Genomic DNA, 18332 nt, shown 5'->3' on the forward strand with positions numbered 1-18332 from the left:
CATGGATAAAAATTGTTTACACATCATAGCCTTTAAAAAGTAAATGGTTGATGCAGATAGAATCTTTGCCCTGTTACAAGTCTGTCAAATAGGACATTAGGTGGATTGGGGATATAGACAGAGGAATATAAATGTGGCAAGAAATAAACCATCTGTACATAATCTTCTACCTGAGAACAAAGAGATGCTCCTAAAGATACACACCCACTGTAAATGTCCACCTTGGGAACACTGAAGTAGGTCTGTTTTATTTTATGTTAGAATGTTTCAGGTGTGGACAAATGGGAGTGCAGTGGTGCATGAGGTAGAAACACGATCTTGCATAACCTGTATGGGAAGTAAGAGAATATAGTATTTATTTCACTTGTCCAAATAAAAATAGAATAGACAAGGTGAGAAGGAAGATGAAGCAATAGTAGGGGCAGGAAAACTGGTTCTTGCCTGGGATATTAGCCTACAGAAATGAGAATAAAAGAAGACCAGTTTAAAATTTAGAGAAATTGGGGGCAGGGAGGAGAGACTATGAAAATCATCTGGAGATAAAGGAACAAAGACTGAATTTTAAAAATTAGAAATATTGAATAGCTGTGAATTATTTCAGAGACATCACTGGACAAATGTCAAATTGTCAGAATTAATCTAAGTTACATGTTTTAGGAAATCCTTTACTGATCCAAGCACCAGTCTCATGAAGCTTCATGAAAGCAGCAAACAGGAGTGATATAATCCAGTCTAATACAACATTAAATTATTAAGTGCAAAACATTGTTCTAGGACAGTCCTGGAAAATCTAGATAGTAGGAATTCAAAACCAAAACATAAAACAGTCTTTGCAATCAAGGTGGTCCATGAACTGAATTCTCATGGAATCTAGGGGGTTTAAGAGGTAGAGGTGAAGAGGGAGTACTTTTCAGGCCTGGAGGAGACCTGACACGAAGGCATACAGGCAGAGACTGGATTTAGGCGAATTTGGCAATAACATAGAACAAGAAGAAGAATGTGAAATGTCTGGAAAGGTAGGATGGAACTAGATTTTGAAAGGGTTTGTATTTTATCCCAGAGTCACTAAATGTCTGGATTCTGAAGCTGGCCTTTTTGAATGTGGGTTTTAAAAGTATTTTTATACCTGTTTTTTTTTTTAACATAATTGGTTTCCTTTCTAATCTTATTTTACTTGATGTGTTTGAAATATTCTAAGCAAGGTTTCACCAGATTGTCAAAGGAATCAATGACCAAAAATGGAAAAAAAAACCCTCCAAAAACCTGTAGTAGAGAGACTCTGGGAGTTTTTCATAGGGATGGTGGGAGATTGGGATAATAGGTCCTACAGAGATCGCTTCATCAGTATTACAGAGGATAGACTTAGGTTGTGAAATATTAAATGCACAAAGTCCAACTAGGAAGCTATTCTAAGAGTCTCGGCCAAAGGTGATTAGGACCTTATGGTGACTTAAGAGAAGGAGATGGATTTGAGATATAATGTTGGAGTGAAATTAACAAGACTTGTCGATTGAATGTGAGAAATGTGTGTTGGGTGGAGCTGCAAACTATAGGAAAAGATACAAGGTTTTCGTCACTTGGTAATAAAATAGCAAACCCAGGAAGAGACGAAGATTTTGGCATCGCTTGGTATGAAAATACACATAAATTTAAATATTTTCAATATAGAAATGCAAGAGGAATCTGGGGCTGGCTGCCTGGCAAGATCAATCCCTTCTTCTGCAAATACCCCTGGTGTTTCAATGGCAATATGATGGAAATAAGGCAGTGTTTGCCAGTCTTCTCTATGTCTCTGAGATAATCCACTGTATGGCCCTGTCATGTCATATTTTTATACTGCAATAGACATGTTGTAATGTCTCATAATGAAGGGACATGTACCATTTGCCTAACTGGATAGATTACACCTGAAATGATCAACTGAATGAATGAGATCCATCTGCTGTGGCTGCTGGGATCACACGAGAACTAGACATACAAACTTAATTTTGGAACCCAGGGAATTATTCAGCCCAGGAAGATTTAGCTGTTCAGAACAGCCTATTAATTTTGGAAGTATCTTGTCATGTCAAGATAACATTCTTATCGATGTACAACCTACTTACTCATCCTCCTCAAAACACACACATGCACATTCATTCTTTGCCCTTTGGCTTCCTTATAGTTTTAATTCTTCTAAGATAATTGACTTTTATGGTTCACAGTTGTCCAGAATCACTGGAAAAATGAATGTTAAACAAATGCTCTTTCACAGCCCTAAGCAGTTGTGGATAGGCAAAATGCTGAGCATTTTCCTCAGTGCATTCCAATCTGATCCTCTCCTACTGTGCAATGCTGAAGACAGCTCATTTTTCATCCTCAGTCAAAAATGTTGGTGGGATAACTGAAGGCTGCCCCATCTAGCTGAATGCCAAAGTCTGAGCAATAGTCATTTTTATCTTGTTAGCTTTTTCAGTGCAAAGTTAGTTAGACGAATTTCTTTCACTTCATTCAAAAGTAGTTTTTGTGTGCCTACAATATGCCAGGCATATAGATGTATTCTTGCAAAATATTTTTGCCTCTGTAATGCCTCTCTGCTGACCTCTACTCACATACCTCCAACAGCCTATTGTGCATTTAAAACAGTACATCTTGTAGTCATCATAAATTCAACATGTCCAAAAGTGAACTATTTTCTTCTCCCTTTCCCCCAAAAATTCCTCTTTTCCTAATTTTTCTATTACTGTTGAAGGTATCACCATCCTTCCAGTTACCAACACCACAAGTTAAGGATATACACACATTTTTTGTATCTGTGTATCTATATCTATCTATCTATAGCTGTAGCCTCTTCTCTCTCTCATGTGGCTACCATTCTAGCCCAAGATTATGTCTGTTTTCTCCCAGTTGTACCATTGGAATTGATTTCTCACAGCCCCATATCTCTTTCCACTCCAGCCCAAACTCTACTCAGTAGTCAAAGTGATTTTCTGAAAGTGCAGGTCTGACATTCTTGTCTCATCCTTCTACTCAATCTTTAGTTGCTTTGTATCACCTTCCGGATCAAATATAAAATCCTCTGGTATTCAAAGCCCGTTATAACCTACCTAGTCTACTCCTACCTTATACCTTAACATTCCATCCCCAGCTCTCATTGAGTAACACTGGACTTCTTGCTGTTTTTTTGAATTAGACACTTCATCTCCCAACTCTGGGCATTTTCCTGGTTCTCCTCCATTCATGGAATACTTCCTCTCCTCATCTCTGACTCCTAGCTTCTTTAAATTTTTTTTCAAGTCCCAGTTAAAGTACCCACTATCTGGAAAAAAAGATTTCCCCAACCCCTTTTAATTCTAGTGTTTTCCCTCTGTTACTTATCTCCAATTACCTTGTATATATCTTGTTTGTATATAGTTGTTTGCATGTTGTTTCCCTCATTAGACTGTGAAGTTTTTTTGAGAGCAGGTACTTTCTTCTGTTTTTATATCCTCAGCATGGAATAAAGTGCCTGGCACACTATAGGCACTTAATTATTTATTGATTGAATGACTTACCGACTCAGTAGAGAGGTCAAGGTGAAGAAATATTTCCTATAGACGATGAAGTTTCTTTGCTTATTGTATAACATCCCAGATTATGGTAAAAACCTTCTAGAAGAAACCTTCATGACCCAAAGGAGTTTGGCATGACCATCCACATGGAAAAAACCAAGTGGATAAAAATGACTACTACTTAAGGTACTACATGTATTTGGATGGGTAAACTATAGAACCTACCCGTCAGTGTGTACATCTGAGACAGACAGTAAAAAAGTACAATAAGTTAGGACCAGAGTTGAACAGGAGGAGAATGGGTGGACTGGCCTTCAGGAATTAGCAAAGTTTCTTTAATGACACCAAAGTTTACTTAAACTTTACTTAAAAGCAAAGGTTCATTCTTATACATACCAAAATTCTGTACCTATTGGCTTTATAGAAGCAAAGTATGAAATACATCAATCCATGAAGAATTAAAAATTAATATCAAATATTACTTAGTACAGTGCTTGGCACATAGTAGGTGCTTAGTAATCTTTTTTTTTTTACTTGACTTAAAGCAAAGTCAATAGAGAGACTCATGGTGGATGTGAACAAGATGTAAGATATAACTACTGAGGAACTCTGAAGAAGCCCATGAATAAAAGACATCATGAAAGAGACAAATTTTATTGTAGGTAGAGAGGATGGGTTTGTCATATGTTGACAATGAGGGATAACACATGCACAGCCAGAATTTTCCATTGTTACCCTTCGTATATCGGGAGAAAATTAAGAAAGCCTCCTTCCTATTAGGTGGATGTAAACACATATTATACAGAATAAGCATATATGGATGGAAAGCAATCTGTAACATCAGTTGGAACTTTCACAGAGATCAAAGATCTATTTGAGTAGTTATGTGCCAGGCACTGTACTAGATGGTGGGAATACTAAAAACTAAATATTCTCTGACCTTAATGAGCTTGCATTTTATTACAGGAAACAAATTCCCATGTAAGTAAATATAATTTTTTTGTTTGCTTTTGACTAGACCTAGGACTTAATTGGTGTGAGGAATTCCTTTTTACCAATGCAGATCACCGTCACATATACTATAAATACAACATATTTCTTTTTTGAGGAACACAAGCAACTGGGGAGATCATGACAGCCCATATGTGGGAGGTACCACTTTTAATGACCTTTGAAAGAAGCTAAGGATTCTAAGAGGTGACAGTGGGGTGACTACAGTCTGTGCAAAGGTGGGAGATGGAATGCCATTATCTCATTCTAGGTTGGCTCTGTTATGGAACAAATGAAGCAATCATGAGATCACAGTCTTCATATCTAGTGGTTGCTTTTACTGAGGAACAAAATGTTCAATAAGCGTAGTTCCCCATAGCTTTCGGGGTCCTATCCAATAATCTGGCATAGTCATTCCATTTAATCTGAGGTGATCCCAAGGGACAAAAAAGGAGCATTTTCTTATCCTCCTCCAAAATGATCCTTTCTAGAATTCCACACACATGAAAACCTGTTCTTGTGTCTGAGTTCATCCACTGGGTGGCAGCTTTCCATCAGCTCGTGCCACGGTTGGCTATTAAACTATGTCTGCCATCTACTTCTGCTCTGGGCCTACCTAAAACATCTAAGAGGAAAAGTTAAGTATTCCAATTTGGCACTGAAGAGTCCTGCAGTGGATATGTCCCATACTTATCATCAGAAGCATCTGGGTGGCGAACTGGGATAGGGTCCTTGACTTCTTATCAGTTCCATATTTTAAGCATAGATCTTCACAGAAATCTACTCTAACATTTACTATCATGGGTTGGAGATGATGGCGTACCCAAAAGCTAGACCAGCATGTTGGAGTTGAAAGAACTACCAAGTTCTTTCTTAAAGTCAGAGGATAGAGTTTCAAACTCTGATTCTTGTACTGATGAGCTGGGAAAGTATAGGTCTAGAGTTAGGAAGACTTGAGATCACATCTTGACAGTAGCTGTGTTGACCCAGGGTAAGTTGTTTAATTCCTATCACTTTAGTTTCCTTACTGTAAAATGGGGGTAATAACATCTCCTGCCTCACAGGGCTGTTGTGAGGACCAAATGAGATCATATATAATGTGCTTTGCAAACTCTCTAGCATTATGTAACTGTTAGCTAGTATTATTATCTGTGAATATTTTGCTTTCCTGACCAGAATGTAAGTGCCTTAAGAAAGAAATTAGGCGACTGTTGTGTTTGTATCCTAGCATTTAGCAAAACTCCTGCGGCATAGAAGGTTTTTAAATAAATGTTCATTCATTGCTTCATTGATCGCAGGAAGTTGCTTCCTGTTCCAAATGTCCAGGTTCTTCCTCCCATATAATATGAACTTCCAAAAGTTTTGTATTTATTACTTAGCTTTGCATGTTCAGTGATCTTTCTTCCATTTCTCTGTGTCATATTATTCTACCCGCCAACCTTTTAACAGTAGACAGGATTCTCTATTGGTTCAAATCCTTTTTTATTTGTTTTCCTCTAAATTCTCTTTCCCATTTTTCAAAGGAACACTGCCTTCTGTCTGATAACCTGGAGAATAGAAAGGTGTTTCTGGAGTCTCTTTGGGTCTTGTTCTAGAACGGTGACCAATTTGTACTTTCAGCATTGCTAGCCTTCATTTCACTGTAGCAGAAACAATACATACTTCATTCATACCAACATTTTCCATTAATAAACATGTTTTCTAGAAGCAAAATCCTCAGCCTTCCATTATTTGTGTTGATAGCTTATGGGTAATTACATGTTTGTTGGCTACAGGAGTTTCTGGGCTCACTTAAATATTCATGCAACACTTTCATAGTTTCTTCACAACAACATAGTGAGGTAGGCAGAAAAAGTTATCATTACGTATATTTTACAGTTGAGGAAACTGAAACTAAGATAGATTTAATGACATGTCCTTCCTCTCCTAGCTTCTCAGTATAAGAATCAGAATTTGAAACACCATTCCCTGACTTTGAAATCCAAGTCCTTTCAACTCCAACATTCTGTCCTAGCTTTCAGGTACTCCAAGCCAGGAGAGGGTATTGGAGTAGACTTCTGTGGACATCCATACTTAAAATATGGAATTGATGGAAAGTCTAGTACATCAAAGTAGCACTCATAAGTGTATAAATCATACTTGTTATTTGGTAAGTGCATCTATGATTAGGAGAATAAGTATAAGAGGAGAATTTTAGAAAATTTAGAATGCAGTCTTACACCTGTATCACTCACTGGTGGATAATACTTTAAAGATACTCATTTATCTCTGTCCCTCCTCACTTCTAGAAAGGGTCAAGCTAAATCCTACCTAATTTCATTGGTTTCTACCTTTCCTTCCTGACATAATAGGGTGAATAATTAGCTCACTTTTATTTCAGGGGCAGTGTGTTAACAAGCATTTATATAATGGCTTCTGATCCTCTCTCTAATGTTTTATGGAGGTTATATCAGACAAAAAGTTATTAGTCCAATAACAACATCTCATAGTCCTCAGTTAATATAATTCCCAGCATTCAGAGAGATGTTTGTCTTTCTCTCCTGATAGTTTTGTGTCTCTGGATCTCTTTCTGTTTGAGTCAAAAAATCAGGATACAAAAAGCAATTAAATAAAATAAACGTGTCAACTATGTGTTGTTTAGTTGTGTCCAACTCTTTTTTATCATGTGGACCATACTGTCCATGACATTTTTGGGCAAAGATATCTCAGTGGTTTGCTATATCCTTCTTCAGTAGATAAGTGAAATAGAGCTTAAGTGACTTAGTGCCCAGGGTCACACAGCTAGTATGTCTGAGGCCAGATTTGAATGCAGATCTTTTTTGACCCCAGGCTCAGCACTCTATCCACTAAGCCATCTATCTGCCTATGGCAAGTACTTGACTTGTCTCTTATTGGTTAGATATGGGGGAGGAGAAGTTGGGGAAACTCAGACTTTTAGGGAGCTTTCCTCAGTCAATAAAGAAGTGAGTTCTATCAATTACTTAGTCCAAGTTCTTTCTCCCAAGATGCTTGCAAGCCCCGACAGCGTACCTCCAACTCTCCTTTCTGCAGCTTAACTCTTTCCAATTTTCAAATAGGTTGCTACTTTTAATTTTATTTTTTGTAGTTATTGTCTTTTTGCCACCATTTCTTTCTTCCTCATTCTGGGGATAGTCCCAGGCAGGAATGCTAACATTGCACCTCCTCTATTGCTACAACTGTGTCTCAGTTCTTCTAGCGTCTCTTGCAGATTGTGTGTCCTTTAAAAAAAAAAACAGATGGACTTAAGTCCACTTTCTGACTCAAAGTTCACAATGGTCCCAAATTATTCTTTGGGTTACGAGGGAATGCTCATTCTTGTGAATTGCAATTCCAGAATGCCAGTTATTTTTTAAATTCCTATTACACAAAGATGACTTGTAGGGAAATAATAATGTCAATCATCTTCTCAGATTTAAAGAAATACCTTATGGTATGGAGGTGTATCTAATATGGTGGCAGTGTCTGTTGGTGATTAAAACTTTATCTTGGTAAACCAATTAATCAACAAGATGCTAATTAATTCACAATATAATTCACAAGATGTTCACAATAATTCACCAGAAATCTGTGAATATGAACTGTATCCAAGATGATTTAAGAGGACTAGTGAAAATTCTTGGTAAAAGTAATATTAGAAGTAGAAATGACAATTCAATGCAATCAATAGATTATTATGTGTAAATCAACAATAGAAGTAGAAGGATAAAAAAAAATTTCTGAGATGATTGGGGAGAGTGTCAGACTTGATGTCAGGGAGATCAAAATCATACATTTAAATCCCACTTCTGGCACTTGCTAGTGGTATGACTTTGGACAAGTTGCTTATTCTTTCCAAATCCCAACTTCATCACCTATACAATGGGGATAATAATTGCCTGTCTATTGAGAGGCAGCATGATATGGTGACTCAGAACAGCTTCTGAGTCAGGAAGAACTGGGTTTAAGCCTTATTTTTCCCATATTCAGATTCTGTGACTCTGGGGAGATCACAAACTCTCATTGGCCCTGGCAACTCTCTATGACTACAGCAACAAAATCACGTCTATTAAAGCAATGTTTCATATATAAATGAAATCACAGTGCTGGTTTAAAATAATAACATTTACCTCAGAGGGTTGTTGTGAAGACCCAATAAGACAGTATATGTTAAATGCTTTGCATAATTTGGAGGCATATGTCAATGTCCCCTATTAGTAATGGTTCATCCTCTTGCTTCTATAGGAAAATGAAGTCATCCGAGCTTCTTGAAATATATTTGAAAATTTCAAAGGATTTGTAAATTGTTTTTCTAATTATCTACATTTTAGTTTAGTGAGATGCAGGAGCAAGAATAGTGACATCAATTTTTATAAAACTTTCAAATTTTTCTTTGTTGACCATGTCTTTTTAAGACATGATTTCCACATAAAGTTATTTCATGTTATAAGAAAATCTACTATAAAACAAATTTAAAATATGGACTAAATTTGTGATTTGAGTGGATGATGGAACAATTGGGTGAGGAAACTCACTCTACAAATGCAAGTTACCTCCTGCTTTGCAATTTATAGTCTTAGAAAGTGGCCTTGAGACACACAGCTAGTATATATGAATGAATGAATGGAAAGATGGATGAATAGAGCATTCATTTTGTGCTAAGTTAAGAGAAAAGACAGCCCCTCCTCTCAAGGAGCTCATATTCTGATGAGAGAGACAACATATGGAAGGCTTCAGTCACAAGTCAAATGGAAAAGTGCTATGATCCTTAAGACACAGAAGTAGAGCAGATATTAATGCCTCTACTTTAAAAGACATTTCCACTAATAAAATGATATCTATTTCTGATGTAGAACTGTTTGACAGGGCCAGGGACTTCTCATGTACATGAACCCATGTCTTCTTGACCACAAAGCAGCTTGGGAAACCACTGTACCACACATGCTCTGAACAAAATCTTGACAGTCATTATTTGAATTATTAAAAAAAAAAGTCATGCTATTATAGTAGTTGCAGTGACATTAATTAGTTTCCCTAATACATTTAAATATTTTAGTTTACATTATAATAATTCAATATCTATTTAGTTGTCAAAGAATTAATTTATTGTACATCCTCAATATGTACAAAGCACATCTTATTCCAGTTACTTTTGCACTTACTGAGAACTGATTTCCTCTTATAAAGCATAAAACAAGGACCTACTGTTGTAGGGTGGGGTGGTGTACTGTAGTAAATACCTGAGTTCAAGTCCTACCTCTGTTTTTCTGTCTCTGTCTCTATCTCTGTCTCTCTGTCTCTCTCTCTGTCTCTCTCTCTCTCTGTCTCTCTCTCTTTCCCTATTCTCTCCTCCATCTCAGCCACCAGATGCCTCTAGAACAATTTCTGGTTTTCCATGTTTTTGGAAACTCAAATGCAATGACAGTAGTTATCTATCTGCACAGTTAATCCGTAAATCATTCACAGAAGACCCATGAAATTGCTTCATGTTCTTAGTTTTACATAGCAGAAGAAATAGCATTTATTTGAACAGAAGGACAGACCACCAGCGTATTTATATTTGGATTGCCAAAATTAACCCAAGGTCAATTTATTTTTTGCTAGGCAATGTTTCAGCTGGCTGGCAAACCCAAGCTGTATTGAGTTGATCTCACCATGTGTCTACCTGCCTTAACCAGTTCAACCATTTGGATTGAATTGACTTGTCAGTTCATTCAAAATAGTTGAAACAGATTGTGAGCACAGCCATAGCAGCATTTGAATTTAAAGGAGGGCCCTCTTGTCTGAAGAAGCAAACAATAAAATGAGACTATGTATAAGAAAAAGTGAAATTATAGCTGTTACACTTTAAGAATTGCATTCATTGGAAGACATTTTTCCCCTTCAAAACTGGAAGAGAAAAAACATTATGAAATAAGAATATTCAGTATGTCTTTTTTAAAAAATGGATTCATCTTATTCAACATTTTAATCATAAAAAATACATAATCACTATCCTGATAATTATGTAAATTCCATATAAGAAACAAAATTAAGATCCATTCCCAAGACATTTATCATCTAAGTAAGGTATGTGCTGGGGACCACCTAATTTACGCATTCAGTTCTCCAAACGTCAAACTTTCTGGCAAATCTGAAATCATTAATTTAGATCGGAATTTAGAAATTTAGTGTTGTCAATTCACAGGGTCATTAAATTGGAAAGGATCTTAGAGATTATTTAGTCCTCTTGATATCAATTTATAGATGAGGAAACAGGCCTAGTGAGATAAAATTACTTTCCCAAGCTTACATGGATAGTGCAGGGACACGCTGAGAACCAATTGTTACATTTTCAGTGTGAGGATTTCTGCCACAGAAATCAGCAAATGGTTTGAATCAGAGCTCGACTTATGTTGTTGATTCTCTAGACTTTTTGAAGAGAGTGATAGAAAAATTGTTAATAATTCAGATTAAGATTACAAGTGTGTCTTGTTTTGGGTAGCAGGTTGACCAGCACACCTATGGTAATAAGTGTCAGAACAGAAATTTAAGTACTGATCTTCATATTCCAGATCCCACATTCTCCAACTATATTAATTACATCTTCAGCTATTCTCATTCTGCATGAAATTTTTTGTCCTTTGTGTTTTTGTTCACTTATTTCAATCACGTCTGACTCTTTGTGACCCCATTTGGGGTTTTCCTGGCAAAGATACTGGAATTGTTTGTCATTTCCTTCTCCAGCTCATTTTACAGAGGGGGAAACTGAGGCAAATAAGTGACTTATCCAGGGTCACACAGCGAGTAAGTATGTAAAGCTGGATTTGAACTGAGTCTTCCTGACTCCAGGCCCAGCACTTTATCCACTGCCCCATCTAGCTGCCTCCTTTTTTCCTTTAGGTATTATGCTTATGACTTTTCCATGTACAGTACTACCTGAAGGAAATATAAAAGACAGTCATAATTAGACACTTCAATTAGAAAAGATTTTCTCTCACTTTTTCTAACTCTCAGTGGCTTAGTTTCATATCAGTAATCCCAGTAGTTCTAAATATGGTTCCTTATTTTCTTTATAAAAACATATGGAGCCTTTCCATTTGGCAAATTCTTCTGTGGCAAGAAAAAAAACTCTTCTCAGATTGTTACTAAATTGGTGAAGAAATACTTATCCCATATTGCTTTAAATATGTTTGGGCCAATTTTGGAAATAATTTTTCAATAATTAAAGTACATAAGAACAAATTCTTCAAAAGCCAATATGAGCAAAAAGATAATGATTACAGCAAGCATTTGCCCACAGCAGCATCGTGGGGAACTGACAGCTCCAGAGGCATCTCCAAAGATGTCAATACAAAGGTTGACATAGCCTGCCAAGGAGCCAGATGCTGCTGTCAGAAGAAGAAAAAAATGGTCCACAGTTTGGTATCTGTTTCCTGTGATTAGCAGCAGCAGCACCCGTCACTGCCTCTTTCAGATTAATTAGTAAAATCTGGTGTGAAGAACTTTGGAAAAATATGTTTGTTCAAAATGGGGGAAAAGAAACATCTATTTGGGAGTTGGGGTGTGTGTGTGTGTGTGTGTGTGTGTGTGTGTGTGTGTGTGTGTTTCCTAGTCTCAAAGTCTATGAAACATGTTTTTGGTTTTTTTTTTCCTTATTTTATTTATGCATTTTGTTTTTGCTTACATTTGTCAGGCAATAATATGAAGCCAGGTCACAGTTAAGTAAGAAATTTCACTGCTCTTACCACAAGACAGTCCAATTCTTTGTGTCACAGACCATATTCACTGGAATTTTTTTTAAAGGATAAGGGGTTCTTTTATAAAATACTTATAGATTTTCCATGGCTTAACATTATTTCCTTGAGAAACCTAGATGATGAATTAAGTTATGAGGCAGTAGAAAAGTCAGAACAGGAACCAGGGTTTCTTTAGCCCAAGCTGAAAGTCGTTGCCACTGGACTCAGTTGTCTTCATGTAATGGGGAAAGAAGAGAATTCAAGCTAAGTGTAGAGCAGAACTACACACCATTTATCCAGATGACCTTGTAGCTTTATTACCATATGCATACTCTTGGTCTTAGATGGCACTATATATATAGGTGAAGTTTGGAATGTGGATAAATTTAATGAAGATGGGAATTGTAAATGGGATTACATTAGTGTAGAGAATGCAGTAGTGAGAAAACTGTCAATATAAATCAAAACCTATAGTCTTACAGAGTTGCCTGAAGCACTGAGATGTTAGTTGACTTACACAAAGTATCACAAAGCCAGTATATGTCAGAGATGAAACTTGAACAAGAATCTACCACTTGTCAAAGCCAGATCTCTATTCTTTATACCCACACTGCCCCACAGGTAAATTCAATAGGAAATATTATAGTGGATTTCATTCTATCAGAAGGATTGGACTAGATGATTTAGGACAAGTTTAAAATTCTGGTTTCCTATAATTAAAACTCTCACTCTCATTTATGGAATTATTCTGGCCCTTTGTATATTTCATGCCTTTCTTCCCCCATGCTCTTATGGCTCTGAGCCTCAGTTTCTTCATCTATAAAATAGTATAGTAATATGTGCACTTTCTATCCCTAAGGGGTATCTAAAACATTAAAATGTCTTAAAGTGTGTGAGGTTTTGTTGTTATTGTTATTTACTATAATTATTCTCTCTCTTGACACTAGGTGCCTAACTAAGGTTTGGTCTTGTAAGAGCAGCATCTCATAATCCAAATTTATCCTATTCTTTGCTGAGGAAATATCTTGATAGCCAGGACAAGTAGGAAACAAAAGGAACAGATCATTTAATCCACTAAGAAATATAGCATTTAAAAAAGGGAAAGTTGGTGTGATAGAAAAAACACTATATTATCAATCAGTGAACCTGAATTTTAGTACTGGTCCTGTCACAAAATTATATGGAATTGGACTTGTTCCTTAACCTTGTTGATACTCAATTTTCCCATTAGTGAAATGAAAGAGTTGGGCTAGATGAATTCTAACATTCCTTGCAGTTCTTTTATTCTATAATTTGAATAAATATCTAACAGTGGAATTTCAGGTATATAGGTCAATCAATCAATCAATATTTATCAAGCACCTACTGTGTGCCAGGCACTATGCTAGGTGTTAAGGATACAAAAAGAAGCAAAAGATAATCCTTGACCTCAAGAAGCTTACAAAAGAAGCAGAGAGACTTACCCAATATTCCACAACTTACATTTTAGGATTACTTACTTAGCTGATACAACAATGAGGTCAGCACAACTGCTCTTTAGACCTTCAGCTTGGTAGTCTAATATCTCTTCTCTCCCACATTTTCTTTCAGAGCCTCCTAAACACTGAGCTAGATCTGGATATGTCAATATCCAGTATGTCAACCTCATCATCAATGTGTACATCCCTGGAAAGTACACTACCAAGGTAAATGGACTTATCCATAGCCTTCAGAACTTCTCCATTTACTGTAACCAATGGTTTCATGTATGAATGGTGTGATGGTGGCTAATGGAACACTTGTGTTTTCTTGGTGTTGTTAGGCCAAAATTAGCACAAGCAGCAAAGGGCGATCCATGCTTTGTTTCATCTCAGATTCAGAGGCTGCATTGTGAGCTGACCTCACTGTTGTATGCCTGTGAAACTTGGACAGTGTACCAGTACCATGCAAGGAAACTGAATCACTTCCATTTGAATTGTCTTGGGAAGATTCTTAAGATCATCTGGCAGGATAAAATACCAGATACTGAAGTCCTTTCTCAAACTAAACTGCCAAGCATTCAAACTCTGATGCAGAGAGCACAACTGAGATGAGCTGGCCATGTTGTTTAAATGCAAAAAGTATGCTTGCCAAAAAAGGTTATTTTATGAAGAACTCACAAGAGGCAAGCATTCACATGGTGGTCAGAAGAAGTGATACAAGAACACTCTCTAGGTCTTTCTTAAGAATTTTGGAATTGATTGTATAACATGGGAGACACTGGCACAGGACTGCTCAGCATGACGTGCCCACGTCAGAGAAGGTGTTGTGCCCTATGAGCAATGCAGAATTGAAGTAGCTCAAAAGAAATGCAAGATGTGCAGATTTAGAGAATCTACCCCAAATGTTCACATGGACTATTTGTGCCTGAACTGTGGTAGAACATTTCCGAGCTCATATTGGTCTGATCAGCCACAGTTGGACACACTGAAACTCAACTCTATCATGGTGATGTCATTTTGATCCTCTTCGAGGACGAAGGTCAACAACCAACCAGCTTAGCTGATGGATTCACCAGAACTTGAACATAAAATAAAGAGATGCCCTCAGATCATCTCCCTGACTCTGACTTTCTGTGGATATATATACATAGATATAGATACATACACATATATGTCTATCTATATAAACACATAGATGTGAGATATATATATATATATATATAATATATATATATATATACATATATACATAAATATAAATGGGTACACAGATACAGATACAATAAGATAAGCTAGGGTAGGATGGGATGGGATGGGATAGGATGAGCTATAAAAGGTAGCAGGTTGATGTGGAGAGGGTACTAGTCTGAGAATTGAGACCTAGGTTCTAATCTCTCATTACATTCCTGTGTGATCTTGGAAAAGTCTCTTCATTTTTCTAGTTCTGTTTCCTTATCTATAATATAAAATATTACATAAAGTGATCTCTAAGGTCCCTCCTACCTCTCACATTTGATGACTTCTGAAATATAAGATCCAGGCTCATATACGTTGGCTATATTATGGATTCCTGGTGAATCTCACATGCTCAAAATGATTTAAAGGGGAAAAATGTCCTTGAACTCCTTTCATTGATTTTAGCAGTGGCCAATTTTTAATTTAACTACAACCAGATGTTTCATTTTCTTATTCCTCTTTTAAGAATATAGAATGAATGAATCCTATATTCCCTGGAAATAGAAAGGTGGCAACTAGGTGTTCAAAATGCTAATTAGAGTACGAATGGAATAAGACAAAAGCTGCATTTCAGGTGAGCTACAGTTGATTATTTGGCTGGTGAAGATGCTTTGAAAACAGCTTCTGCATTCAATCTTTGAAGAAAGCCATTTTTTTTTTCCTGTACAGTGAACACAGATTTCAGTTGAGGTCATTTCCATTTCCAATCTGTCTATTCGAAACAAGTCAACAGGTAGATTCTTAGGGTCATATAATTATACAGTATATCATAGAAATCCAACAGAGGGTGACTCATCTTTTGAAGAAAAAGAACACTCTCATTTAGCCACTGTGGTCAAATGTGAAACAAAGATCCATGGCTGTACAGAAAAATAACTGTTCATAGGATTGGGTCAAATGTATTTCTCCCTTAGCAAAGAATAAATGGTTCGATTGACAGATAATCTCCTGAAGGATGAATAACTGTTGCCCTAAGTTTCACTATATTATCCCCATTCTTTATCAGGTATATGTCAATTTTCCTTTGGATTCATTTGGTGGGTATTAAAAATTAAAAAAAAATCTCAAAACCTATCAATGAAACAGAATTTTTTTAAACCATTGGCTATAAGGAATTGTAAGGCTGTAAACTATGATCAGTGTCATCATAATCAACAACATCATTATCATCATCATCATCATCATCATCATCATCATCATCATCATCATCATCAGATTTATTTGCCTAGAACACAGAGAGTTTAAGTGACTTGGCCAGAGTTCCACAGTCAGTATCTGTCAGAAGCAGTAGTTGAAATCAGGTCTTCCTGGCTTAGAGGCCCACTTTCTGTCATGATACTCTGGCTGTTAGTGTTAATTATGTGGTAAAATTTAAGGCTTATCTTTTTTTATTAAACAATTTATGTATTAATTTTTAGTTTTCAGCATTCTCTTCCATAAGATTTTGGGTTTCAAATTTCCCCCCCCTTTCTCCTCCCTCCTCCTCAAGACGGTGTGCAATTTGATATAGGCTCTACCTATATGTTTATATTAAGCATATTTTCACATTAGTCATAATGTAAAGAAGAATTAGAACCAATGGGAAGAACCATGAGAAAGAAGAATCAAAACAAAACAACAGAAGAAAAGGAGAGCAAATAGTATGCTTCCATCTGCATTCAGACTCCTAGTTCTTTTTCTGGATGTGGATAGCTTTTTCCATCATGACTCTTTTGGAGTTGTCTTAGATCTTTGCATTGCTGAGAAGAGCTAAGTCTATCAAAGTCAGTCATTGAACAGTGTGGCTCCTGGTTCTGCTCACTTCACTTAGAATCAATTCATATAAGTCTTTTCAGGTGTTTTTGAAGTCCACATGCTCATCATTTCTTATAGTACAACAGTATTCCATTACATTTATGTACCACAGCTTGTTCAGCCATTCCCCAATTGATGGGCATCCCCTCAACTTCTAATTTTTGGCCACCACAAAAAGAGCTGCTATAAATATTTTTGTGCATGTGGGTCTTAAGGCTTATCTTAAAGTAACTACTTTTCCTAGAAGAAAAGCCCTTTCATACGGGTGAATTTTAGATTCAGAATAGAGGTATCCTAACGCTGGAATTTGTAAGCTAAGGCCTGTTAACTTATTTGTTTATTTTTTAAACGACCTGATAGCTGTGGGTAGACGGTGCAGTAAATACGAGTTCTGGGCTTGGAGTCAGGAAGACCGATCTTCCTGAGTTGAAATATGACCTCAGACACTTACTAGCTGTGTGACTCTGGGAAAGTCACTTAACCATGTTTGCTTTACTTTCCTCATTTGTAAAAGAAGCTAGAGAAGGAAATGGCAAACTATTTCAGTATCTCTGCCAAGAAAACCCCAAAAGGGGCCACAAAGACTCAGACACAACTGAAAAACAACTTTTAAAAAATCGAAGCTGTATTTTAAAATAATTGTTTTTCCTTTCTAGTCTTGCACATTTAAGTAGTTAAAATATATTATTCTGAAAAGAAGTCCATAGACCTCACCAGATTTTCAAAGGGGTGCATGGCACAAAAAATGTTCAAGTCTTGTTCTAAAGAGATGATGTTTATGAATGGATCTTCTTTCATTTCCCTTTCCATATACTTTCATTTACCAGTGTATTTAAATCTGCTCAATTTTTCTTTCTATTATCCATACTTTTTACCAAAATATAAAAAGACAGCCTGGACTGTCTGGGACAGTATGGGCTGCTAGAAATAGCTATGCATGTAGACTTAAAAGACTTGATTTAGAGTTGTGGCTCTGTTTCCAGGGAACACACACACACACACACACACACACACACACACACACACACCCCAATATCAAGGTAGGTCCCTTAGCATATAGCCACCTCAGGATAAAGATACTCTCTGGGTGCACAACCCTTAAATTTAGTTCATGATGAGTTTACCTTTCAAAGTCACCAGAGGACACAATTTAAATCAAAGGTACTTAATAAAATGTCACAGTAAGAAAAGTAGCAGTGAAATATTTCCATAAAGGTGGGACATATTCTCCAACAAATACAAACATCAGGGGGAAAATATATCCACAAGGAGAACACACATGAAAAGGAACCCAGGGAATACATGTCGCTAGGGACCATACGTGGAGGATTCCCTGGAGGGGCAACTCACATGTCATTCATTATATATATAAATATATCATATCATACCATAGCATATGATTACCATATCATCCTTGCCATAACATCATATCATGTTATATAAGAAGTGATTGATGTAATGTTGAATAAATAGAATTGAATATTAAATATATAGAAATATACCTTGAATATATAATACATTGTAAATATATATAAATATTATACACACACACACACACAGAGTGATATTTATGTGGATATGGATTTCTAATACTGAATTCCCTATCT

This window comes from Phascolarctos cinereus, unplaced genomic scaffold (assembly GCF_003287225.1).
Source record: "Phascolarctos cinereus isolate Bilbo 61053 unplaced genomic scaffold, phaCin_HiC Scaffold_3;HRSCAF=262, whole genome shotgun sequence".
Lineage (NCBI taxonomy): Eukaryota > Metazoa > Chordata > Mammalia > Diprotodontia > Phascolarctidae > Phascolarctos > Phascolarctos cinereus.